This window comes from Hordeum vulgare, chromosome 5H (genome assembly GCF_904849725.1).
Source record: "Hordeum vulgare subsp. vulgare chromosome 5H, MorexV3_pseudomolecules_assembly, whole genome shotgun sequence".
Taxonomy (NCBI): domain Eukaryota; kingdom Viridiplantae; phylum Streptophyta; class Magnoliopsida; order Poales; family Poaceae; genus Hordeum; species Hordeum vulgare.
The window spans coordinates 4022043-4038126 of NC_058522.1; positions in this window are offsets into that span (position 1 = coordinate 4022043).

Genomic DNA, 16084 nt, shown 5'->3' on the forward strand with positions numbered 1-16084 from the left:
CTCTCATGTGTACACTGCCTTGAATCAACCCTGCGCCATAGTCTTGTTGAAGCCGCACAAGCCCTCAGGCCTGCACCACGTGTTTCCACGCCCCAGAAGTTGGCCACCATCAGCATCACGCTCCTATGTCGTCATTGCTGAAATCACCGCCGTCTTCTGTTTTGACCGACATCCTCGTCGATCCGTCAGACTGTCCAGTCCGACCCAGCCGAAATTATCCGACTGCAACCATGCTTCACCCTGCGTCGTTTCAACCCCGCATACCTCCATGTATTGCTTGACGCCCTGTGTATGCATGATCGTGACACGGCGCGCTCCAGACTCCACCCGAACCTTATACGCACGCTGCCCTTGCCGCACACGTCCATCTTTATTTCATGGACTTGCGACCGCGCCTTTTTCGTAACGTGTACCGATGCCATCCTGTACATACATGTACATGTACCAAGCAAAGAAAGCCAACCCAAGAACTCTAGTAGCCTTCCGGTAAACAAGATCAAGTTTGTTTATCTTGCTCACGTGCGCCCCGAACCTTCTCCATCTTGTTTCTTTTCCTTGCTCCCAATGGACAACTACACATACGGTACCTGACGTCCTTTTTTTGCTTTAACAAATCTCAGGCAACACATCGATCTGCTCAGCTTCTGGAATGCCACTCACCACGACAAGTCTCCCTGTGCATACTACTCCCTTGCCACGTGAACCAGCTTAGCCGCTTTAGGCAGCGCTCGATGCCCGCCTCGCCTGCCCGGTCTCCACCATACCACGCCGCTCCACCTGCTAGTGTTGACCGCACATGCTTGCTGACACTGCCGCCGATGCCGCCGATTGTACGTAGGCTTGACAACGTCTGGACTTCAATCGCTTCATGTTGCACTTCCACCATCAAATCCGATCGGGACTCCTGCCGCACACGTGCGCCGCTGCCCGCTCAAACCGATCTGCTACTTCTCGATTGCTCCCGACGCAAACAGAACTCCCATCGCTTCCATCAATTTTTTCGGTCGCAGGTTCGACCACCAATCGATTCGACGAATTCTGCCCCACCTCTAAATCAACTTCCATAGCCTCTTCGAACCTTGCTCATGATACCACTTGTTAGAATAAATCCGAGGCAATCCATCGATCTACCGAGGACCAAGCAATCACAGCATGATGACGAGATTTGTTAACGAGGTTCACCGATATGGCTACATCCCCGGGGCCTGACTACGGGCGCTCCTCCCCATGACACCGTCACAATACCGCACGCCGGCCGTCCGGGCGCCGGCACACGCCGCCGGCTCCCCCGTGTGCCTGTGCTATTATGTTGGCTTGGGTTACATCGTGTGTCTACCCCCGCTATATATGAGAGGCCTAGGATACAAGTGTCCTATGAGGACACAACTCCATATCCTGTCTAAACACAATACTACTCAGAGTCCAACTGTAACCTACCGTGTACACAATATTCGACACAACTCTAACAAAAACGAAGGCAAATAAAATTTGCGTTAGTAACTATTAGTACTTTTTTGTTTGCTTGAAAGCAACCATTAGTACTACTTGAAACGCTAAAACCCTCAACTGTTTGATCATTGCATATGTGGTCAGTTTTGATTTAGAGTATATTAGTCTTCGTAAATCAATGCACAATGCTAACGGTGTGATTAAGATTGCCCGCGTTGAATATTAGTACACGATGAATGGTTCCTCATACCAGCCTACGAGCTGAGATTACGTTGTCTGAGGATGGTTGATCCGGAATTCTTGACTTTCCTTGTCCAAGAAAGTTAAAACATATAGGAGTATTCAAAATTGTCACCGACAAGTACTGGCATATAACCAAACGTTCTAGGTACCCTATCTTATAATTTCCTACATATGTCTGATTTGGTCATGACTTGGAGAAGTATTTATCTTGGCACTTGGTTCACCTAATTGGCGATTAGGAACACGCAAATGATTGTGTTTTGGTCCACTACTATAAATGTCGTTGTTGATAGACGTTCTAGACAGGATAAATAAGCGTGCATCTTATGTACAAGTACAACCCTCAATCGATCAAATTGAGTAGCTAAACCTCCCCTAAACCAACCAGGCTACCCAAGTATCTGATTCTCACTGGCTAATTACCAACGTACTTATGTTTGTAGCAGCTTGCCAACCGCCTACCGGTGGCTCAGGAGGGAAAAAAACACCTGCCGGAGTACTAATTGTGTTGCTTTAGGACTGCATATTTTCATTGTTCTCGGTAATCCTTTAGATTTTCCCTCTTTTAGAAACAAAAAATTCTATGAAAATTACATTTCTAAAAATAATGCTTTTACGAATCAATCTGTGGTTAAATGGTTACAACAAAGACAATAATATTTCCTGATCATGAGAGTTTATATCTCCTGGTCACGAGAGTTCAAGTCTCAGACCAGGGCGGAGACAGGGGGCAAGCAGGGCTAGACAGTCTCTTCGTTGTTCATGTCGTTGTTCATGTCGTTGTTCTTCGCTCGGCGATCTCTTCGCTGCTAGTCGCCAAACGCCGGAAAATTACAACACCGTGATGGAGCCGTGCTAGGCATGGGCGCCGCTGCCCTGGCCTCTGTTAATTCGATACCTGACATATTGCATTCGAATTTGTTGATCATGGTATTGATTCCTCACTCAAATCTTGAGGTATTACGTACTATACACTTTTGTTTATGGACGGCCGACTGCAGTCTATCAGTGTAGTTATATATTGGTTCAGTTTATAAGGAAAATTTGATTAATCCACTAATTACACGTGTTCTTTTTCTTTGAAAAACTATATGGTTGCTGTATGGAAAGATTGTTTGTGGAAAGGTTCTTCCTATTAGATTGTCAAATTATTCAATAAGCTCCATAGTCATCAGTCTAAATTTTATTAACCCAAATGGAGCTTTTTGGTTCCCAAACATAAATTGCTTACTGTGACTTGTTATCTTTTATGTTTGATAATTTGCAATACGATCCACCTTGCGGTGCAATCTGTTCCATACAATGCATTGTTGTGTGTTCACACTAACGATGTTGCAGAGCGAAGTGGAACACTAGTGGGGACGGGGCCTTTAGCCCCGGCCGGTAAGGGGCTTTAGTCCCGGTTCACCAACCGGGACTAAAGGGGTGGGACTAAAGGCCTAGCCTTTAGTCCCGGCCCTGTTACAAGCCGGGACTAAAGATGCTCCACGTGGGCGCCTCGTAGCGTCCCAGGGGCAGGACCTTTAGTCCCGGATCGTTACACGGACCGGGACTAAAGAGTTTCAGATTTTGCTTATTTTTGGGTTTTTTTGAATGAAATTATTTTTGGGTTTTAGGGTTTTAGGGTTTAGGTGTTCGGGAGATTAACGTGATGCCTCGTTTGGTGCTCGGGAATTAGTTTTCATATAATTTAAATAGAAATAATTATGCATATATATATAAGATTAACTTATCTTAGAAGCGAGCATATATATACAATTATATGGAGATCTGAATTATCGGGACTAGAGCCCGTCTATTCGATTACATGGACGAACATCAGTAATGACCCCTAGCTACACTAAATCGTCCTTTGTCATCTATAGCTTTCGTCCTCAGAAAGGTCGCAAGCTCCTCTGCAACAGCAATCGCGTGTTGCTCTGGTAGGAACTTCGTCCTCATGGCCGTGTACTATATAAGAAGAGGAGATGAATATGAATATCAATCATGATAACAAAGAATGACGGGTAAAAATAGAGGTGTGAATGTTCATTGCTTACGTCGAAACTGTGATCCTTGTGCTCAGAGGTAAACGCGCGAATGGTCTCGCAAACATAGTATCCACATAGATGCGTACCCCGTGGCTGCTGGTCGCACTTTACGAGAATAGAATATATATAATCAAAATAATAATCTAGCATCATAAATGTATTGAAAATAGAAGTATATCATACTACTACTTACCTGAGCCGCTCTAAAGGTCAGCTTCTCAGGAAAGTTACCGGGAGTCACGCACTTGAACCGCTTCCAAACCCTGCCCTACAAGGATAATGATTTGCTAAGTTTTTCATTAATTGATATATCAGAAAATCATCGAAAGAGACCGATAGAGCGCAAGAATGATTGAAATTACCCTTGGAGCATGTCCTGCAGGCTTTGGAACTGTTCCAAGGGTCTCGATAATGGGTTGAAGGCATCAACTCTTCCCTTATCAATTTGAATGTCCAACAGAATCCAATGAAAGCTGCACATGTATATATATATATATGTGTGTGTGTCAGTAACTTATCAATTACACTTATAAGTGAATGGACACAACAGAGTAAAGACCCTCACCTGAAGTTGTATGGAAACAGTATGTGGTCACAGAAATTTTGATCTATTAGAAACCTTAGAAGGTTTTCCTCCATCTCCTTGGGTTTATCAGTTAGCGTCGCTATATGTATTTTATCTGGGTCAATAAACCCAATATTTAGGATGTTCTTACTTTTATAATCCAGAATCTTCATTCTACATAATAGAGTACAAGTTATATATAGACAGTGAATTGAAATAACTAAACAAGTTATATGTAGACAACGAATTGAAAAACTTACAGACAATAGCAACTCATAAGCGATTTGTCGAGGGCGTCGCCATTGTACATCTGGAAGAGTTCACCAAGTCGATATGGATTTCTTCGGGGCGGCCGTAGTACTCCCGTGGGACACTCAGCACGATCATCATTCTCCCATTCTTTGATTCACTTAAGTACCATGTATGCAAGTAACGCATATTTGTTGGGAGATCATCTTTGCTGACCAAAGGCTCTCCCATGACAAACTTTGGCTTAGGGGCTACCACAGCCTTAGGTAACCTGTCGTCTTGGGAAGCCAGAACATCTTCAACCGAGACACCCCATTGAGCCGCCCACTCCTTTGCTATTTCAAAAGCTTGCCCCTGCACCGGAGGGGGAACATTCTCGGTTAACACCTTGAGGGGTGGGATCGACTATTTGGCCTGTTGTCCAAGCTGAGGAACGTCTGATTTTTTCTTGCTTGTAGTTGAACTTGATTTGCTCCCACTTGCACTTGCACGTGATCTGCTCTTTTTCACTTCCTTCTGCAATGTGCGTGTATAGTCATCAGGCTTATGGTGTAAGTCATACTGTGATGGAAGGGTCGTGAAGTATTTTTCCCATGCTATTTGCTTCTCGGTGTATTCCCAGCGGGGCTCGGGTTCCTTCTTTTTCATCTGCGCATCATGATGTTCCTTTGCTATCCTGGCGTTTTCCTCGGGGGTACGATCATATCGTCTGATAGGAAGATTAGCATGAGGTACCTTTGGGAGGGGCAACCGTTTGCGCTTTGGGGGGCTCCGTCGCTTAGGAATCGTCGGCGGAGCGTTCTTGGTGGCACGCTTCCGCTTAGTATCCTGTGCGGGCGGCGGCGAAGAGGGACGACCCAAGTCCGGCGGCGATGATCGAGATGGACTCGTGTTGTGCTGGCCGACGTCATGTGGAGGGCTTCGAGGTAATGGAGGTGTAGGTGACCTGCAACGACTCGGAGGCGGTGTTGTCCTTGGGGCCGAGCCTGGAAGCTTGATGTAGTTCTTGTCCCATAGGATGACTCCACCCAGTACTTCTCCGAGTGTCCTCTCATCTTCGGGTCCAGCTATGTCGAGCTCCATATCATGAAACCCCGCCATGATTTCATCCACCCCGACTTTAGCAAAGCCAGCTGGAATCTCACGGCCATGCCAGCGTGCATCAGGGCCAGAAGGTAAAGCTTGTCCGACGGCCACCTTCATGGATATGTTCTTGAATTTTTGATGGAGTTCACATGATGTTGACTCCTTGATTCCATCCACGGGGTAGCCGGGACCGCCCTCTATCATTCTTCGTGCATCCTCGGGCGGGGCCTCAGATTCAGCCACGTTGCTTTTCCGCTTAGATGGGGCGCCGGTAATATCAAGTGCAGGATCTTCCTGGCGCGCTACTCCTCTAAGCTCATCAATCTGCTTCTGTTGCTCGTTAATCCTGGCAAGCAACTGGTTGAACTTGTCATTCTCCTCATCCTGCTGCCGCTTCTTTGCTCTCTCTCGGCTTCTGTAAGTGTCTTGGTCTTTGGCAAACCCAAGCCACCACGGGTAAGAAGGACCGAAGCCTCGCGTTCGTCCTCCATGTTCGTCATTGCCGAGGACCAGTGTGAGCAAATCTTTCTCTCTATCTGCAGTGAACTTTCTTTTTCCCTCCTTAATTTCTTTCACTATCCTTTTCCAATTCTCCCTGGGTATCCTAAGACCGTCACTGCAGATGAGGTCCCCTGTTTTTTCGTCGTACGACCCACCATGCGCAAGGAACCAATTTCTTGCTCTCAATTCCCACTCATCACGGAGTGGTTCAGGTACGATGCCTTTATCTAGCAGATCTTGCTCTTTCTTATCCCACTTTGGGATGGCAGTCTCATAGCCCCCTGGCCCCAGCTTGTGGTGATATTTCTTCTTGTCGGCATTTATCTTGTTCTTTTCTGATAATGCCTGGGCATCTTCTGACTCCTTGTACTCTTGAAATGCCTTCCAGTGATTCGCCTGCTTGGCTAGATACCCCTCGAATACTGGCACTTTCTTTGTTTTCAGATAGTTTTTCCGTAGCTTCTTCTTCCAGCTACGGAACAGTTCGGCCATCTTCTTTAGAGTCCACTGCTTGACTTTGGCCCTCAGTTTGTCTGCGGCGTCTTCATTCTCAAATTCTGGCAGGTTGAAATGTGACATGAGATCATTCCAAAGATTATCTTTGTATCTTTCGGCGACATAGTCACTATCGACTGCCCCTTTGCGCTTGTTCCACTCCCGAACGCTGATCAGGACGTGATCCCTAACGATAACTCCGCATTGCTTCTTGAATGTGTCAGCAACATTCTTAGGAAGCTTGGGTTCGCCCGTAGGCAATATCACCTCAAAGGTGTAATGCGTTCGTGCATCCAACTTTCTAGTCGGGCCTCGTTTCGTAGCTTTGCTCGATGTGGAGGCCTAAGAGGGAGAAACATTCGTCAAATGAATGTATATGTATACAATATAGAGCTATCTCCAATATTTTTCACATATTACAAGTGATTGTCGAACTTAATATGTATACCTCGCCGGACTTTATTATTTCTTCACCGGCTTCTCCACCGGCTTCTCCATTAGTGGAGCTATCACCTTCTCCATCATTGGACCTATCTCCTGCCCCATCGGCTTCATCTTCGTGTCGCTCGACCTCCATTCCATATCCGGAGGGGTTTAGATATGACGACGGAGATTCAGCTGGTTCAACGTCGGGGCCGTCTTTGATTATATCTTCGAGAAGTTCTTCCTCTTCGAGGTTCCTGATATGTGGATCCATAGTTCTGCAAAAAACGGATTCTCTTAACCTTTGTACCAAAAAATAATTATTCTATCAGGAACTCCGTTCCAAAACAACTTTAGTCCCAGGGTCGTGGCTCCACCCGGGACTCCTAGATTTCTGCATAGTATTCAAAGTAGGAGTACTTTTCCAATTTGAGCATTCAATAAGCAAAACCAAATCGTAAAATAAAGTAGTATTCAAATTAGCATGCATTCAATTATAAGCAAATACATCATCTCTTTTGTCCGTACATCGTCGAATATTATCACTAATACTCCTCGAATACCATCATACATATAGCATCACTGATACATCTAGAACCGTAGCGCCCGACGGGTATCGGCGCGGGCGGTGGACACCCAAAGAGAAGGAACCATCACAGGATCATAGCTCCAGTGAGATCCCCGAAGAACCTGCCAGGTATGCTCGAACCTGCCCTCAAACGCAACCATGTAGCAACGGACGTGCTCATCCTCCTCGCTGACACGGTGACGTACCACCTCCGCGGTGTCCGGAAGCCTCGGCACCCTCACTGGCCCACGCGACCGCCACCAAACAAGGATCGGGTCAACGACGGGCTGGCTCCTCACCAACCTACGCCCCCCGGAAGGTAGCACCTCCCAATACCAGCCGGGCGGAGCCCAGTCCCGGACAGGGCCCCTCTGGTCAAGCAGGTGTCCTCCGCCGAGTCGACGACGAGGATGCGGGATAGGCATCGTAAAATGAACTAAAAAAATAAACTAGTTCTATTAATTTTCTTGCTAAAAATAAACTATTAACACTTAAGCATATACAATAGCAAAATTAAACTATTAACGCTTAAGCATATACAATAGCAAAATTAAGCAATAATCTAAGAAACACTATTAACGCTTAAGCATGTACAATAGCAAAATTAAGCAATAATCTAAGAAACACTATTAACACTTAAGCATATACACTATACAATATTTCTTCTTCTTGTAACCCTAAACTAATTTTTCCTCTTCTTCTATTTCTCCTCTTCTTCTACTTCTTCTTATACTTCTACTTCTCCTCTTCTTCTACTACTTCTCCTCTTCTCTTCTTCTACTTCTCCTCTCCTCCTCTTCTAATTTTTTCTCTTCTTCTACTTCTTCTCTTCTTCTATTTTTCCTCTTCTTCTCCTCTCCTCCTCTTCTTATTCTCCTTTTTCTTCTTTTCTTCTCCTCCTCTTCTTATTTTCCTTTTTCCTAATTCTAAATATTACTAACCCTAATAATCTAGCACAAACCTAATAACAATAGGAATTAAATGATAAAAAAAATCTTTTTCTTCTTTTCTTCCATTTTTCTTCCTTTCTTCTCCTTTTTCTTCCTTTCTTCTCCTTTTTCTTCTTTTCTTCTACTCGCCGGAGTGTTGGGGAGGAGGGGGCGGGGGGCTTACCGGCCGGAGGTGTTGACGGCGCTCTGCGAGGAGGACGGCGGCGCGCGGCGAGGAGGGCGGCGCGCGGCGAGGAGGACGACGACGACGGTGAGGAGGACGGCAAGCGACGGCGAGCAGGACGGCGGGCAGCCTGACGGCGTCGTCGAGTTCATCGCTGTGCCGCGCCGGGCAGGAGAACGAGGAAGAAGGAGAGAAGGAAATGCGATTTGGGTTGAAATTTTCTAACTCCCGCTTATATAGGTGGATCTTTAGTCCCGGTTCGGGGCTCGATCCGGGACTAAAGACCCCCTTTAGTCCCGGTGTAGCCACGACCCGGGACTAAAGGCCCTTTTTTGGCAGACCAGAAGGCGGGAAGCAGGGGCCTGTAGTCCCGGCGCGACGCTCCAACCGGTACTAAAGGGGGTCTTTAGTCCCGGGGCGTGGCTCCACCCGAGACTAAAGCCCCTCCTCGGCTGCACGATAAGTTTAGTCCCACCTCGCCCAGCGAGGGGGGCTAACACTTGTTTATAAGCCCCGTCGCAGCTTCTCCATCGAGCTCCTCTCTAAAGCAGGCTTACGGTCCTAAACTCACCGAAAATTGAAACTATATTCGAAATTATGGAGAAAATTCAACCTGAATTCAAAGTGAGCTCACTTTGAATTTAGATTGAATTTTCTCTATAAATTCTCATATAGTTTCAATTTTTTTCTATTTTCATAATTAATAATTTTGACTATCCAAACTATTATCTACTTTGTTATTTTCAATTAAAAACTATGTTTATTAAAAATTCTTTTTGCATATTTGAGAATTTGACAAAACTATGATAATGAAAAGTGTTTGAAATTGAATAAATAATGCAAAACTATTTTCTATTTTCAAAAGTAATTATGTTGACTATCCAAACTATTATCTATTTTGTTATTTTCAATTAAAAACTATGTTTATTAAAATTCTTTTTGCATATTTGAGAATTTGACAAAACTATGATAATGAAAAGTGTTTGAAATTGAATAAATAATGCAAAACTATTTTCTATTTTCAAAAGTAATTATTTTGACTATCCAAACTATTATCTATTTTGTTATTTTCAATTAAAAACTATGTTTATTAAAATTATTTTTGCATATTTGAGAATTTGACAAAACTGCGATAATGAAAAGTGTTTGAAATTGAATAAATAATGCAAAACTATTTTCTATTTTCAAAAGTAATTATTTTGACTATCCAAACTATTAACTTATTTTTTTTTTGAGCTAGTTGACCCTGAAATTGAAAAGCACTACAAATGAACTCTGAAAATGTTGAAATTTGGCATGCTATCATCATTTCACCCACATAGCATGTGTTAAAAAGTTGAGAGGGCTACGACAAAAACTGGATGCACTTCGTGTACAAAACGGACAATCTCTCTCGAGGTATCAACGTTTCGAACGAGAACTCATCTCTTACAAAAGGATTTCATTTTTTTGAACTTATTTGAACTCCATACTTTTTGTGTGTTCAAAATGCACCATTCAAAGGCACATCACAAAATTTCAACAATTGCTGACTTCATTTGGTATTCTTCGTGCATTTACTTATTTTTTTTGAGCTAGTTGACCCTGAAATTGAAAAGCACTACAAATGAACTCTGAAAATGTTGAAATTTGGCATGCTATCATCATTTCACCCACATAGCATGTGTTAAAAAGTTGAGTGTGCTACGACAAAAACTGGATGCACTTCGTGTACAAAACGGACAATCTCTCTCGAAGTATAAGCGTTTCGAACGAGAACTCATCCCTTACAAAGGGATTTCATTTTTTTGAACTTATTTGAACTCCATACTTTTTGTGTGTTCAAAATGCACCATTCAAAGGCACATCACAAAATTTGTATGGTGGACACTCCCTCACCTGATTTTTCGACCGTCGATGATGGTCGCTACTCGTTCTTCCCCTAGTGCATAACAAATATCTAGCACAAAGAGAAGAAGGAGAAGCAACCCCCACAACAACAGTCGGCATTCTTCTTCTCTCATGTATGGTGCACACTTCCTCACCTGATTTTTTGACCGTCAATGATGGTTGCTATTCCTTCTTTCCATAATGCATAAAAAATATCTAGCACAAGGAGAAGAAGGAAAAGCGACCCCCACAACAAAAGTGGTTCCGCGGCACGCCACGTGGTTCCGCTGCACGCCACGTGGGACTAATGGTCTTTCATTTTTAAATGACTGTGTTAGTCAAAAACAGATCTGTTACAAAAGGGATTTCATTTTTTGAACTTATTTGAACTAAAGACTTTTTGTATATATATGTGGTCAAAATACATGATACCATGAAGTTAGAAAGGGCTAAACCATTCAAAAGTAGCAAATGAAGTTAGAAAGGGCTAAACCATTCAAATTTGGAAACTATAATGGCACAAACAGAAACTAGACATATATAAATTGGTCCAAGCAGTACATGATACTAGTCCAAACAATATATAATAATAGCTATCATAGATATATATATTCGAGGTGACGCTGGCCATAGTTGACGACTCGAATCAGAATGTCCACCTTATTCGAGGTGACGCTGGCCATAGTTGACGACTCGAATCTTGCGGTACAACTCGTATGAAACGTATGCATCTTTTGCTGCATACTCAATGTTGATACGATCAAGTGGGGCCTTCTCCCAAAGTTTGTGCTGAGACTTTGGGAAATTGGTCTTCATATCACCATATTCCTCGTCGATCAAGGCAACTGCCATATGAGCCATCGAAGTCCTGACATGTCGAAGTCTGAATACCGTTTGGAGATCAATGAGGCAACCAGTTGGTATCTCAATACTGAAGCTGTACCTCATCTTCAGCTTGTCGTTCGTTATGTCAACGGTAGCAAAAGTGATGCCGCTGCGAAGGAAGTCCATGAGTTCTGGACAATGCTTGTCACTACTGCAACAGAAACAAATTAAAATGGAACAAATGTTACATACTGCTGCAATAAGGAAACATGTTTCACTACAACTAAAGAGAAAATTATCTTTAGGATTCAAATAGAACATATGCAATGGAACCTAGAGAGATCACTATAGCTATCTAATGGAACCTAGAGAGATCACTAGCTATATGCAATTTTCATGACTATGACATATCATATTGCTATCCAATGGAACCTAGAGAGATCACTAGCTATATGCAATTTTCATAACCTTGGATCAAAGAACACCGCATAAAATTGTATCACTACAACTATGATTTCAATGGAACATATTGAACCAATCAGATTTTTCAGATTGTGGAACACTATTCCAATCAGATTGTGTTCCCTTCAACTAATCAAAATTGTTTCAATACAACTATTTGAAGCGAACCAACTATGATTCCAATGGAACATATTAAACACTATTTGATTCTAATACGATTTTTCAGATTATGGAACACTATTCCAATCAGATTGTGTTCCCCTTCAACTAATCAAAATTGTTTCACTACAACTATTTGAAGCGAACCAACTATGATTCCAATGGAACATATTAAACACTATTTGATTCTAATACGATTTTTCAGATTATGGAACACTATTCCAATCAGATTGTGTTCCCCTTCAACTAATCAAAATTGTTTCACTACAACTATTTGAAGCGAACCAACTATGATTGAAACAAATAAACTTACAATGTCATTACCTTGGATCAAAGAAAGCCTCAAAACTTACCTCGCCCATTGGAAGATCAAGACATGGTGTGCGAAGCATAGTTGGATGACGGCAACACCGCGTTGATCGGCCGTGTACTCCAGATCAAGCCCCGAGAACTTCTCATGATCCATTGCGGCGTCAAGACATCGTTCCTTCAACTGTTCAAGAAAATACGGCATCTCCCTGCTCTCGTTCGTGTACACGACATCGAGCATGGTCGTGCCATGTGCGAGCACCTCTCCAAAGCGAGTTGGCATGGTGGAAGAAGAGAAGGGAAGAAGAGACGAGAATAACAGAGAGCGAGAGCGAGAGAGAAGAAGAAACAGAGAAATGACGACTCTGCTTCGGTTCGTGCTTTTCATCGCCCGAAACGACGCGGGATGCAAACCGTTTAGGGCCTTAGTCCCGGGTTGAGCCACCAACCGGGACTAAAGAGGTATACCAACGGTTGCCACCACTACGGCAGGCCACGTGTTAGGCCTTTAGTCCCGGGTTGAGCCACCAACCGGGACTAAAGGAGGATACGAACGGTTGCCATCACCACTGCCCACCGCGTAGCCCTTTAGTCCCGGTTTGGGACACGAACCGGGACTAAAGGCTCCTTACGGGTCGGGACTAAAGACTCGAGGGAGGCATTGAGAAATGGGGCGACGTGGCCGGACGTTTAGTCCCGGCCCAGAGGCAGGCCGGGACTAAAGGGTCCCGGCCAAAGGCCCGTTTTCCACTAGTGGAAAGAAAATGTGTCGCGCATTGAACCTCTCTTGCCTTAGTTTGATTTTTATGTCTTGTGTAATGATGTGATGAAACTAAGTTGCGTTAATCTGAACAATTTAGAAGTTTCTCCTGTGGGAATGTGTGCTTTGCCACACATCAGTCCTGACACTGACAAGGCAGTATTGGTGAAGTGTCGAGTATGCAAGCTATTGAATTTGAGTTCAGACAAACCTAGTCGGCCGGCCGGCCGGCCGGAGTTATCAAAGAGAGAGGAAGGCGCCAACAGCAGTCGCATATCCCTACTGCATATTCCTGCCTCGACGGACATACCAAACACGCGCCAACACCAATGTTGGTGTTTGCTTCATCACTTAGGAGCGAGTATATGCTATATATACATACATGCACAATTACTATCAGATCATAGATGGCTAACGTCAACGACGGCGAGGGCAAGGCGGCGCCGGTGGTGCTCATCACGGGGTGCGCCAAGGGCGGCATCGGCTACGAGTACTGTCGTGCCTTTGCCGCCCTCGGTTGCCGTGTCATCGCCACCGACATCCCCGACCGCGTCCCGGACCTCGCGGGCCTAGATGACACCGTCGTCGTCGATCGCCTTCCGCTCGATGTCACGTCCGACGCCAGTGTTGTCGACGCCGTGTCACGCGTGCTGCGCGACCACGGCCGCATCGATGTGCTCGTCAACAACGCCGGGATCGGCTGCACGGGCCCGCTGGCGGAGCTGAGCGGCGAGGCCGTGCGCCGCACCATGGACGTGAACTTCCTCGGCCAGCTGCGGCTCGTGCATGCCGTGGCGCCCCACATGGCGTTGCGGCGGTCCGGGCGCGTGGTGAACGTGGGCAGCGTCGTCGGCACCGCCGCCACGCCATGGGCTGGGGTCTACTGTGCGTCCAAGGCAGCGGTGCACGCCGCCACTGATGCGCTGCGTCTGGAGCTCGCGCCGTTCGGGGTGCATGTCGTGAAGGTGGTGCCCGGGGCGGTGCGGTCCGGCCTGGGCCACGCCAATACCGCGCAGCTCGCCGGGGCGAAGCAGGGACAACAACAGTGGGGTATGTACCGTGAGTTCACGGCGGCGATCGAGGAGCGGGCACGGGCGTCGCAGGGGACGGGGGCGACGGAGGCGTCGGTGTTTGCGAGGCACGTGGCGGCGCGGGTTATGCGGCCGAGGCCACCGCGGGAGATCGTGTACGGGAGCATGACGGGGTTGTTCGCCGTGCTTGCCATGTCGCCGGCCTGGGCCCGTGACGCCTTCTTCGCGAGGCGGTTCGGGCTTAATAAGCTCTAACAAACTCTAGCCGTGCTTTGAGCATGGTCCTTCTTCTTGTTTCCATGATTTAAGACTAGCAAACATGCCCGTGCGATTGCTACGGCGCGGAGGGGCAATGGTTGGAGAATGGGTGGTTTTAAAGTAAGAGTATACATGATGTTTTTTTGACATTGTAGATTAGATCATCGATATATAGTGATAACACATGCCTAATCAATAAATTAACCATCGTACTAATGAGAAGAAAATCATACACGTGATATTTATGTTGAGTTATTGATATCACGCAGTAAAAATGTCGTATACTTTTCCTAGCATCCAAGCATATACTCCCTCTGTTTTAAATAAGCGACTCAAAAGTGACTCAATTTTGCACTAAAGTAGTGTAAAATTGAGTCATTTTTGAGTCACTTATTTTGAGACGGAGAGAGAATGTTTTTATCGTGTGTGTCCTGAATTTTATAGTCGGTATGAATACGTCAAAAACCCAAACAAATGTAAATCCAACTTTAAGAAAAAGAATAAAATGACATGCACGGGGAGACTACGTCAATCGATATGATGGGTAAAGGAGCCCTCACTCGTATCCTTTTTTTCTTTATCTTTAATCTTTAATCTAATCTAATCATATTCGGTGGTTGCTTCTAGCTCACTCGTGCGTTCGTTGCAAGACAACTTTTATCCCCTCGTGACCGCTCACTATCACTTCAGCCTTATCTTCTCAGCGGGTCTTCATCCATCCTCATCGTTTTTTCTTTTTCTCTTGGCCATGAGCCCCATCTCGATCCAGATCAGATTGAGGCCACCATCGAGCGAGATTGCCTCTCCAGCAGGCCCACCTTTCTCCTCCTTCCTCTCTTACATATCATTTTTTTTTCTTTTTCTCTTAGCCATGAGCACGAGCATGCACTGAACGGGGCAGCCTCGGGGGGGTGAGCGCAGTGGCGCGACGTTGCAGCCTGGCATGCGGGTGGGCAGTGCCGGTCCTTCACGCACGCCGGCGGTCACCCCAGGCACGGAGAGCTGCTGCCGTAGGGCAAGGTGGGGGCGCGGTGACCTGTTGTTGCAGGGAAAGGCCGGGGGCGGCGGCAGCTCCAGGGCGAGGTGGGGCCGACCGGGCGTGGCGAGGGCGGGAGCACGGGTGGGCAACTGCGCTTTGGCGAGCGAGATTGAGCGCATAGGCCGGCGCGGTGGGGAGGAGGAGGAGCGAGCTTGACCGCCGACCTCGCTGCCCACCTCCGAATCCTCCCCATCCCCTGTCGCGCCGCGCTGCAAGCTCCAGCCGTCGCCACCGTTCTACAAATCGCAGGTTGAATAGATGAAAACACAAGGTCCTTTTTGTAAATTTGAAACGTTTTTTTGACTTACTATTACTAAATCCTGTAGTGCGGGTTGATTTCAAGAAACTATAAGGGGTTTTCTGTAAATATGCACAACGTACGGCAGAAGCTTTATCTGCTTTGTTATTAGGGATAGATATAAGAAAATAACTCCGTTACAATCGAGCTTCCCATTTTTGATCATGGCAAATGAAATATTTTTCACGGAAAATTATGTTCTTGGGGGATGTCAAGTTCCGTAGACGAGCATGACAAATTTGCCTCAGTTCATTCAGCAAGTTGCCGCTCTTGCAAATAAGATTTTACACCAATATACATTATAACAAAAAAAAAATCAGATTCTCATGGATAAAAATCTAAAACCTAATCG